A 10024-nucleotide genomic window follows, 5' to 3' on the forward strand; every position below is an offset into this window, starting at 1 on the left:
GACTGCATCGTGGTCTAAATTTTAAAATAATAATACCGCAAACCACTTGTATGTATGTATGTTTAACTTATTCTTTCGTACCGTACGCAACCAACCGTGCTAATCGTAGGTTGCGGGGGGAAGGAGAGCAAACTAAAAACAAGTCAAAGCAGCTCTGAAGAAATTCGCTTTCAACGCTGATTATTTGAAAGCGCACGGCTCCAGTGTCTTTTTAATATCGGAAGGCAGAAGCGCGCCAGACGGACGCAGAAGCGCACCACGGCGCGGCCGTCCTTGTTCGACGGCCGAGCCGAGAGCCGCCGATTTCCCTCCGGCTCCTCCGATTAGCAAAGGGGGTTGGCTGCGTGTACGGTGCGAGAGAAGCTCAACGCGCTCACGTGCTCACGTACGCACGAGTGTAGAAACATAGCAAGTGTCACCCCCCCCTCCTCCCCAGACTGCAAGCAGCAAAAACAAAAAAACTTGGCTGGGAGGCCCTCCTGAAAAAAACGTCCGTTACTCAGGCTTTCCTGGTTTACACAAGCGTGTTAATACTAATCATCATCACCATACTGCTTGGGTAGGCACAGAAGGCGCGGGTTTGATTTTAAACACACATCAGGTTGTGTTTCGAGCGCGCCAAAACAGCGTGGCGCGTAACGGCGCCGGGTTAGAAATGAGATTCCGATTCTGGGAAAACGAGAAATAACAATAACCGGCGCATCGAACGACGCCGCGATTTAAGTGAGCAGGTAAAACGCTCATCCCTCCCGCACAGCGCGGGCTAGCGGGCGCGAGGGAAATCTCTGTAAATGTAAGGAGCTCTGAATATTAAATTAGGGTTTTTTTTCATACAGCCGGCCCAAATGGGCCCTCCCAACCCACAGGGCCCTCCCAGCCAGTCGGCCGCACTGCGCCCATTCGCTTGCGATTATTTGGCCGCACACAAAACGGCAGAAACGTTTGAATAAAAGCAACTACTACTTTCTGTTTCGTGCCATTGAGATGCTAAGCAGCGGCAAATCCAGCTATTGGAGTTTTAAAACGATCTCTCGCTTTTTTGGGGGCGGTGGGAGGGAGGAGGAGGCGGGGGGGGGGGCTGTGTGGGGGGGCGTAGGGGGTGGAGAACTCTGCCAAGAAGTAGGCGGTCTGGAGTGTAAAGGGTTTGTGTTGGGATTAGGGTTAGTGAGACATATGTTCCCAAGCGGCGGCTATGAACACAGACACAAAACATCAGACTCTTCCCCCTGGGAAGCAGATGAATTCATGGCACTGCACGGCCCACCCACGTTCTTGTGTGGTGGCGGTGGCGAATTTGTGTTTTTTTTCTTCTTTTACGTGGGCGCTGGGACAGATTCCACGGGCGAGATGAGATTGTGCCACCCTCGGGTTTTCCTTCAGTGGGGTTCGCCGTTCGTGATGTCGGGGGGGGGGGGGGGTGCCAGCCGGCGTGTCGAGAAAACGGGGCGGCGGGGGCTGGGGAGGTAGAAACTGGACCGGGAACTCAAAAATTCAGTCACCCACCAACCCTCCCTCCACCCTTCCATCCCCCAAAAAATTACAAAGAAGATATGAATGTCCTATTTGTGGGAAATGTCCATATGGAGGTGTGTGTGTGAATGCGGCCACCCACCCCCTCGTGTGCCGTGATGCTAACAGCACTTGCCCCAAGTCGGTTAAGGCCATAAGGGGGATGTTTGTCTTTGTGGGGAGCGGTGGTGTAGCGGTTAGCGCGCTGTGCTACGAACATGTCCACCCGATTTCGATTCCCGCTGACGGCTAACAGCGGTGACGATTATCTTGGGCCTCCTCTAGGTCAACTCAGCCTCAAATGAGTACCCGGTGCGGTGTGGAAAACATCGCCACTCGGGAGACAAAGGCGGCCGGGCGTGGTGTAAGCCACCCACCCCCTCGTGTGCCGTGATGGCCTTCATAGGTGCTCGTTCACAGCACTTGACCCAACAGCCTGTTCAGGCTGTACGGGGGGGGGGTCTTTGTGTGTATGTGGAGGAGGCTCGTGAAGGACGCTGCTGGGCATTTTAGGCAGTCGCCCTCCAGCAACAACCGAGGGCAGAGGAGCGACGCTCACAACAACGAGCGGAGCGCCGGGTGACTAAAACACAGTAAGGGGCACAGGTGGTGCATCGGCCAGTCATCTCAGTCAACCCATGGCACCTGGGTCTGTCCTGTGACCTGCCAGCGACCGTTCGACACTTCACGTGGTCTTAACGTGCACACAGCCTGGCATAAGCGCCGTCTTAGTGGCGAATAGAGGTTGTTGTGTGTGTGTGTGTATGTCTTTTTGTACAAAGGTGGCCGGCGTGGTGTTGGCCACCCACCCCCTCGTGTGCCGTACCGGCCTTCATAGGTGCTCGCTAACAGCACTTGGCCCAACAGTCTGTTAAGGCTACACGGCGGGGGATCTTTGTCTTTGTCTGTTGGGCTAACAGCACAAGGTGGTAATCAATGGACTTCCTCTCGGGCGCGGCGTTCCATCCCTTGACTGCCGCTCCGTCCCTGGTCTCGACCACCGGCCCCCGTGCCTTGGAGCGACGCTGGCCAGGTCCTAACACGTCAACATTACGTCGGTAGCCTACGAATCGCGTGTGTGTGTACGTTGAACTTCTTTCGCACCGTACGTAGCCAACCGTGATCGTTCGGAGGTGCGGGGGTCCCCTGGGGTCGGGGGGGGGGGTGATGGAAGAGGACGCCAAACTCAACGCAAAAATCTTGATTTGAAGCTTTCGTGACTGCAGGAATCCATACTTTATGGTTCTTTCGGTAAAGTCACGTAGGTAGAAGAATAAAACAAAATAAAAATAACAACCGAAAGATGCAAAGAGTATGAACGCAAAAAACCAGCAGTTCTCGAGTTGAGTTGGTCGATCTCGATGATTGACAAACGTGCACGGCTCCCAGTGGCTCCCCGACATCGGAAGAAAGAAACGTTCCAGACGGCCGCATGGCTGCTCCACCTCGGCGCCTCCCCCCCTCGCCGCCCCCACCGCCCCCCCTCTCGCCGCCCCCACCCCCTGGCCACCCTCATCCCCTCGCCTCCCACCCAACGTCGCCTCTCGTCGCAAATCCCCGCACAATGCGCACGACGCACGGACGGAGGCTCGCGGAGATCGAGACGGATGGTGACGACACGGGACATTTTGTTGTTGTTGTTGCCAGTATCAAAGTATGATTACATAAAACAAAATCTGAATTGGTGTTCACACCTTTCTCGCAATGAAACAGAGAGGGCCGTCAAGATGCTCCAACACGGAAATTCAGAAACCCTTTGACGGGTGACGACTCCGGCAGGGGTTTAGCCAGCAGTGGATCGAGCATGGACGACGACGGCGACGACGACGATGATGATGACGATGGTGAAAGTGTGCGGGTTTTTTGTGTTGTTGTTGCTGTTAATGCCGAGGGCATCCAACGGATTTTGGTGGCCAGAAGGCTCTGCACGCAGGGACGATTGTCCGCTGCGACTCGGGGGATTTCGTAATCCCCCCCCACCACCACCATTCATACCCCCACCCCCCACCTCCACCCCCCCCCCGTATTAGCCCATCAAGCGACGGGCGATCCCCCACCCCTCCACCCCTCACCACCCTCCCTCCCCCCTCGCCCCAATCTGACTGCGTCATTGTACGCCAGTTAATTAAACTGCAAGGTCCGGTGCCCTGGATCGAGCTCGCGACAAAATCCCCCCGGCATTGTGGCGCGGAGTGCCCGGGCCGTCCTTCCTCCTCCTCCTCTTCTTCTGCTGCTGCTGCTGAGAGGAGAGAGCGACGCCTCGCCGTGAATGACGACGAGGACGAGGAGGCCCCGACTCTGAGCGCCTGTTGCCCATGCCACTGAAACTCGTCCGCTTACACCCCCCCCCTTCCCTGCGAGCGAACGGGGTGTTCAAGAGGTTCATTGGCTCGCTGAACGACTGCCTGGCCCCGGATGATTGACCGATCAACTGGCGAGCTGATCAGCCGGTAGACTGACTGAGTGACCAGTTGACCGAATGGCTGGCTTGCTAACTGGCTGAGCAATTGTCTGGTTGACTGATTGTCCGAGGGGCTGATTGACTGATCAGTTGATCAGCCAGTCGACCGACTTAGCGATCAATTGCACGAATGACTGGCGAACTGGCTGAACAACTGGTTGACTGACTGATTGACTGGTCGTCTGACTGACTGATCAGCTGGCTGAGTAATCAGTTGATCAGCCAGTCGACCGACTGAGCGATCAATTGAATGAATGACTGGCAAACTGGCTGAACAACTGGTTGACTGACTGATTGACTGTTCGTCTGACTGACTGATCAGCTGGCTGAGTGACCAGTTGATTTAATGACTGGCTAACAGACCGGCTGAGCAACTGGCTGGTTAGTTGTGTGGCTGACCGATCCACTGACCTACCAATTTATTGTCGGAACAACTGACTAATTAACTAATCATCCGGTCGACTCAGGGACCATTTGGTCAGCTGACTGGCTATAAACTTTCTAGCTGAGCAACTGGTTGGCTGGTTGACTGCCCGATCAACTCATTAACTGGTAGACAAACTGACTTGAGTGGCCCAGCTGACCAACCCGACTGGCTGGCTGCCTGGCTGACTGCCTGGCTGGCTGCCTGGCTTACTGGTCAATCAACTGACCAACTGGTGAATGAACTGGCCCAGTTACCCTCTGACTGCTCACCTCAACTGATCGCCCAAATTAACCTTCGATTGGCTCCCTGACCGGGCAACCGACAATAACCGAATGAGAGATAAGTACTATTTAAAAATACTTTTTTAGAAACACGCTTTAATGAAATGTACCGTACTCATAACGGCAAAACTCCACGACTCCAGGAAGTGGCCCAGAGGCTTGCCATAAGGTAAGGGACCCTGGTGATTTACAGACAATTTTAGTTGAGCGTAGGCAATTAGACCCAAGCCGAAACATAACATATAAAAAAGATGGTTACATTTTTTTTAAAGGATAGAATATAGTATTGCCATCAGTATGACATACGTATACCAAGTTTGCAGTCGATACCACATTGGGAAGTGGGTAAAAATTAAGTTAGAAGATTTGAGGATACGACAAAAACAACAAATAAAAGCGTGTAATAATAAAAAGAAAAAAACTTCTGAAGCAGTCCTGGCGAGGTGATGCGGGGGTTCGTGGTGGGGTTATGGGGAGTGAGTCGGCTAATGCCATCGGCTGGTTGGTTGGGACTGGTACTATTGGTTCGTTAGTGATAGGCTGCTCCTCGTTCTATTGGCTGGTTGGTTGGGGTGAGTGCGAGTGACTGGCTGTCGAGGCTGGGAGTTTATTCGTGGTAGGTGCTCGGCTTGTACTAGGGGGCCGTCCATAAATGACGTCACGCACCTAGGGGGGGGGGGTCAGACATTTGTGACGGTGTGTGACGAGGGGGGGTGGGTGTTGAGAAATGTGACGTCACATCAAAATGCGCAACTATAAATAAATACAGACAACACGTTCTACTTAATTAAATATACTTTTTAATAAATGTTTTCTCCTACAACATCAGAGTGCAGCGGCACATTAAATACGCACTACAATGACAATAGTTTAAAGCGATTTGAAGCATGTTTTTTTTTTTGGGGGGGGGGCAGAGCTTTGTGACGTCATATTTGAGGGGGGTGGTCTGACTTTTTGTGACGCCGTGTGACGAAGAGGGTGGGGGGGGTCAAAAATCGTCCAAAATCGCGTGACGTCATTTATGGACCGCCCCCTAGTGACTGGTTGTAAGGGCGAGTGACTAGTGACTGTGGTAGTGGCTGGTGGGGCTGGGCTAGTGACTGTGGTAGTGGCTAGTGACTGGTATTAGTGGCTAGAGGGGCGTGTTGACTTTCGCCATCTCACGAAGTCGTCGCTCCGCCAACAGAGGGCGCCGCGAGCTTTACAACCCCCCGCCCCCCCCCCCTGCCCCCCCCCCCTGCCCCCGCGTGCCTCGGCCCCCCCCCGTAAAGATCGATTCGTTCCGCGGTGGCAATTCATCAGCCAGGGTCAACTTAACCTCCCCCCCCCCCAGCATATGCTGACATAGCGCTCGTGGGGGGCACTGCCCCCCCCCAAAAACCACCCCATCTCACCTTTAGTTGGCACGCGTGGAAGCAACAAAGACAAAGATCACCCGTATAGCCTTCAAGAGGCTGTTGGGGCAAGTGCCTGTCAGCGAGTAGCAGCAGACGTTGCCTGGTAGGATGGGGATGGTTTTCGTGTTGTACTTTGCCACGTGTCTGGGTGATTAAATCTTGATGTGAAGCTTTCGTGACTGCATGAATCCATATACTCTTTGATTCGTTCGGTAAAGTCACGTAGGGTATAAATGAAATAGAACAAATCACGACTACTTGTGTTGCGATCGAAACGTCTTTTTCAGAAGCGACCTGGCCACACATGATAGCTCAACGAAGTGTTACGTGACACGGTTTGCTAATTGGCCGTGTCGGGTGGCGGCGGGTTTAACGACACACTTGAGATTTACGCTGATATCACCCCAAAATTAGAAAAAACCCCACCTCTATTATGGATGTAGCGAGATATTCAAGATGTGAATGTGTACGTGTGTATGCTGAACTTCTTTCGCACCGTGCGTAGCCGACCCGTTCATCCTCGCCTTCCTCGAAGCGTCGAGGATTTCCCGTGGGCCAGCGTCGTCCCACGCCGGTGCAGCACGTGGACGAATCGCCATCTGTTTCCATCTGTACGAGGATGGTGTTGCTGTTGTTGCTGTTGTTGCAGTCGGACCTTTCGCGCGCATGGCGTGGGCTCGCTCCGGGCGCTCCGGTTACCCGCCGCTCATCCGAGCGGCTGAAAACTTCTCCAAATAGAATCCGCAACGTGGCGGCGGCAGGACCGCTGCTGAGTTCAAGTTCAAGTTCATTGATTAGGTGTAGCCCTGTGAGCCATTCGGCTCTTGAATCGGGTGCAACCGCAACAAACAAAAAAACAAAAACATCAACAAGAAAACATCTCTATGAGACATCTCCTTTACCAGTGGCAAAATATAGTAATAGGTTTTTACCCTTTCAACTGGTACAAAAACTGACACCTTTATACAAGGCATCATGTTTGCAATAACCACAACACAAGCAGTCAAAATGCAAACAAAAAGAAACTCTGATGATGATAATGATATGCACTGTCATCATCAGAGTTGTTTGTTTTTGTTTGCATTTTGACTGCTTGTGTTGTGGTTATTGCAAACATGATGCCTTGTATGAAGGTGTCAGTTGTTGTACCAGTTGAAAGGGTAAAAACCTATTACTATAAGAAAACATCTTAAAGTGACTATGTGTAGATAGAAAATACAAGAAAAGACAGCTAAATATTGCATAAAAAGCACCGCACACCAACACTGAGACAGTCACACGCCCGTGGGGCTGGCTGCGGCAAAAAACTGGGCAACCAAAGGGAGGAAGGTGGGACGGAGTTAATAATCATAATTAATAATGAGTACAATTTATAAAGCGCCCTTAAGCAATCGTTCGCAGGGTGCTTCGGCCGACGTTGTTTGCTCTGCAATTCTCTCCCCTTGCTCCTCGCAGTCCACTTACGATCCACCAATCCCCTGTTTGTTTTGGCTGGCTGGCTGGCTGGTTTGTTTGTTTGATGTTGTTGTTGTTTCCCGGAGAGATTTTGACCGGAGAAATGTCACCGTGAGTGTCCCCCCCCCCCCTCTTCCCCGTCGTCATTGTCTGCCCGCGCTCGCGGGGGCATCCATCGTGGAATGCGAATCGCGGGATCGCGGAGCCGTGGCCGGGAGCTCGTGTGTCAAGTGTTGGCAAACGGAGCGGCCACATTGCCGCTCGACGTCTTTCTTCTCTTTCCTCTCGCGACGTTCCCCTCCTCCCCCACGCGCGCGCGCGATCGTCACCTCTCACCCGTGTCACCCTCCACCCGTGTCACTCTCTCACCCGTGTCACCCCCCACCCGTGTCAACCTCCACCCGTGTCACCCCCAAACCGTGTCACTCCCCACCCGTGTCACCCCCAAACCGTGTCACCCCCCCAACCGTGTCACCGCCCACCCGTGTCACCCCCCAACCGTGTCACCGCCCACCCGTGTCAACCTCCACCCGTGTCACCCCCCAACCGTGTCACCCCCCAACCGTGTCACCCTCCACCCGTGTCACCCCCCACCCGTGTCACTCCCCCACCCGTGTCACCCTCCACCCGTGTCACCCTCCACCCGTGTCACTCCCCAACCGTGTCACCCCCACCCGTGTCAACCTCCATCCGTGTCACCCCCAAACCGTGTCACCCCCCAACCGTGTCACCCCCCAACCGTGTCACCCCCCACCCGTGTCAACCTCCACCCGTGTCACCCCCAAACCGTGTCACCCCCAAACAGTGTCACCTCACCCGTAGCAGTCAACAGCAGCAGCAGCAGCAGCAAGCAGCCAGCAGCAGTCAAAAGCAGCCAGCAGCAGGCAGCAGTCAACAGCAGCAGCAGTCAGCAGCAGCAGCAACAGCAGCAGCAGCAGTAGCAGCAGTCAGCAGCTAGCAGTAGTCAGCAGCAGTCAGCAGCAGCAGCAGTCAACAGTAGCAGGCAGCAGCGGCAACAGCAGCAGTAGCAGCAGTCAGCAGCTAGCAGTAGTCAGCAGCAGTCAACAGTAGCAGTCAACAGCAGCAGCAGCAGTCAACAGCAGCAGCAAGCAGCCAGCAGCAGTCAACAGCAGCCAGCAGCAGCAGCAGTCAGCAGTCAACAGCAGCATCGAGGGTTGGTTGACCACCGCACACCGATGTTTGCGAAACTCCCTGCCCCGTGAGTGGAGCGTCGAGGAGGTGCAGTTCCCTGGTTTCACCACGAGACGGCGGTGCAGCACGTGGACAAATTGCCATCTGTTTCCATCTGTACGGGTATTGTGTTGTTGTTGCAGCTGCGCCTCGCGCAAGGCGTGGGCTCATTCCGGGTGCTCCGGTTTCCTGCCGCTCATTCATCCAATGAAAACATCTCGAAATAAAATCTGCAACGTAACGGCAGGACCCTAGTGAAAAAGAGCGATACCACTCGGTGTATGTGCGTTTGTTGGACTTCTTTCGCACCGTACGTAGCCAACCGCGCTATTTGGAGTTGTCCGGGGGGGTGGGGGGGGAAGGACAACAAACCGGACACAAAGGACAGTTCTACAGAAATGAGTTTTCAATCGAGATGATTGAAAAGTGCATATAGCTCCAGTGGCTTCCGAATATCGGAAGGAAGTGGTGACACTCGTGAATAGATCGATACGTACACGGATGCTCTGTCTGTGAACCCTGTGGTAGCTTTGTGAGGGTGTGTGTGTGTGGGGGGGGGGGGGTGACGCTAGACGCGCCACTAAGACGCAGTCTGTTCTACAGCACTGGCACGTGAAGGATATGGCTCACCGCACCGATTGTTTGTGATGATGCAGTTCGACCCGAAAATCTATTGCCGAGCTTTTGAATCGCGTTCGACAGGTAGCCTCGTGCCCTACGCAGCTGCCCCACAATTCCCGTTCCATGTTCCCGGCAGCTTAATTGTAATTTGTAAGCTCCGATCAGTCGAAGTATACCGTAATCTTGCCTGAGATGACTTGCGCATTACGGGTCATTTAATATCAAACATTTTATTTATGCTCGTGAAATTTGTATTGTTATTATGGGAGATTTTTTGTTGTTGCCAGTATCAATGTATGAAAAAATAAGAATATATTTTACCCTTTGCTGCCAATCAAACAGGTGATGTTAAGATGTTCAAACGCCAAAGAGAAACGTTTTGCAAGGAATAAAGTCTGCATTAACCACACGTTATCGTGGTGAACATGCAAACACAAGGTGCTGTAATAATATATGATGCACTGTCGTTGAAACTGATATTTTTCGCGTTCTCTGGCCTCATTAGTAGTGAGACTGGGCAATGAAGAGGTCTATCTCTGATGGAGGCCAATCAGTTTCAAATGCAGTGCGTATATTATGAGATGATGTCTGTTTGCATGTTCACCTAAAAGTACATGTGGTTAATGCAGTACTTGATTCCTTTAAAAATGTATCTATTTGGTGATGCAACATCTTAACACCT

This window comes from Lethenteron reissneri, chromosome 56 (assembly GCF_015708825.2).
Source record: "Lethenteron reissneri isolate LAM-NWPU_2019-01 chromosome 56, ASM1570882v1, whole genome shotgun sequence".
NCBI classification, from domain to species: Eukaryota; Metazoa; Chordata; class Hyperoartia; order Petromyzontiformes; family Petromyzontidae; genus Lethenteron; species Lethenteron reissneri.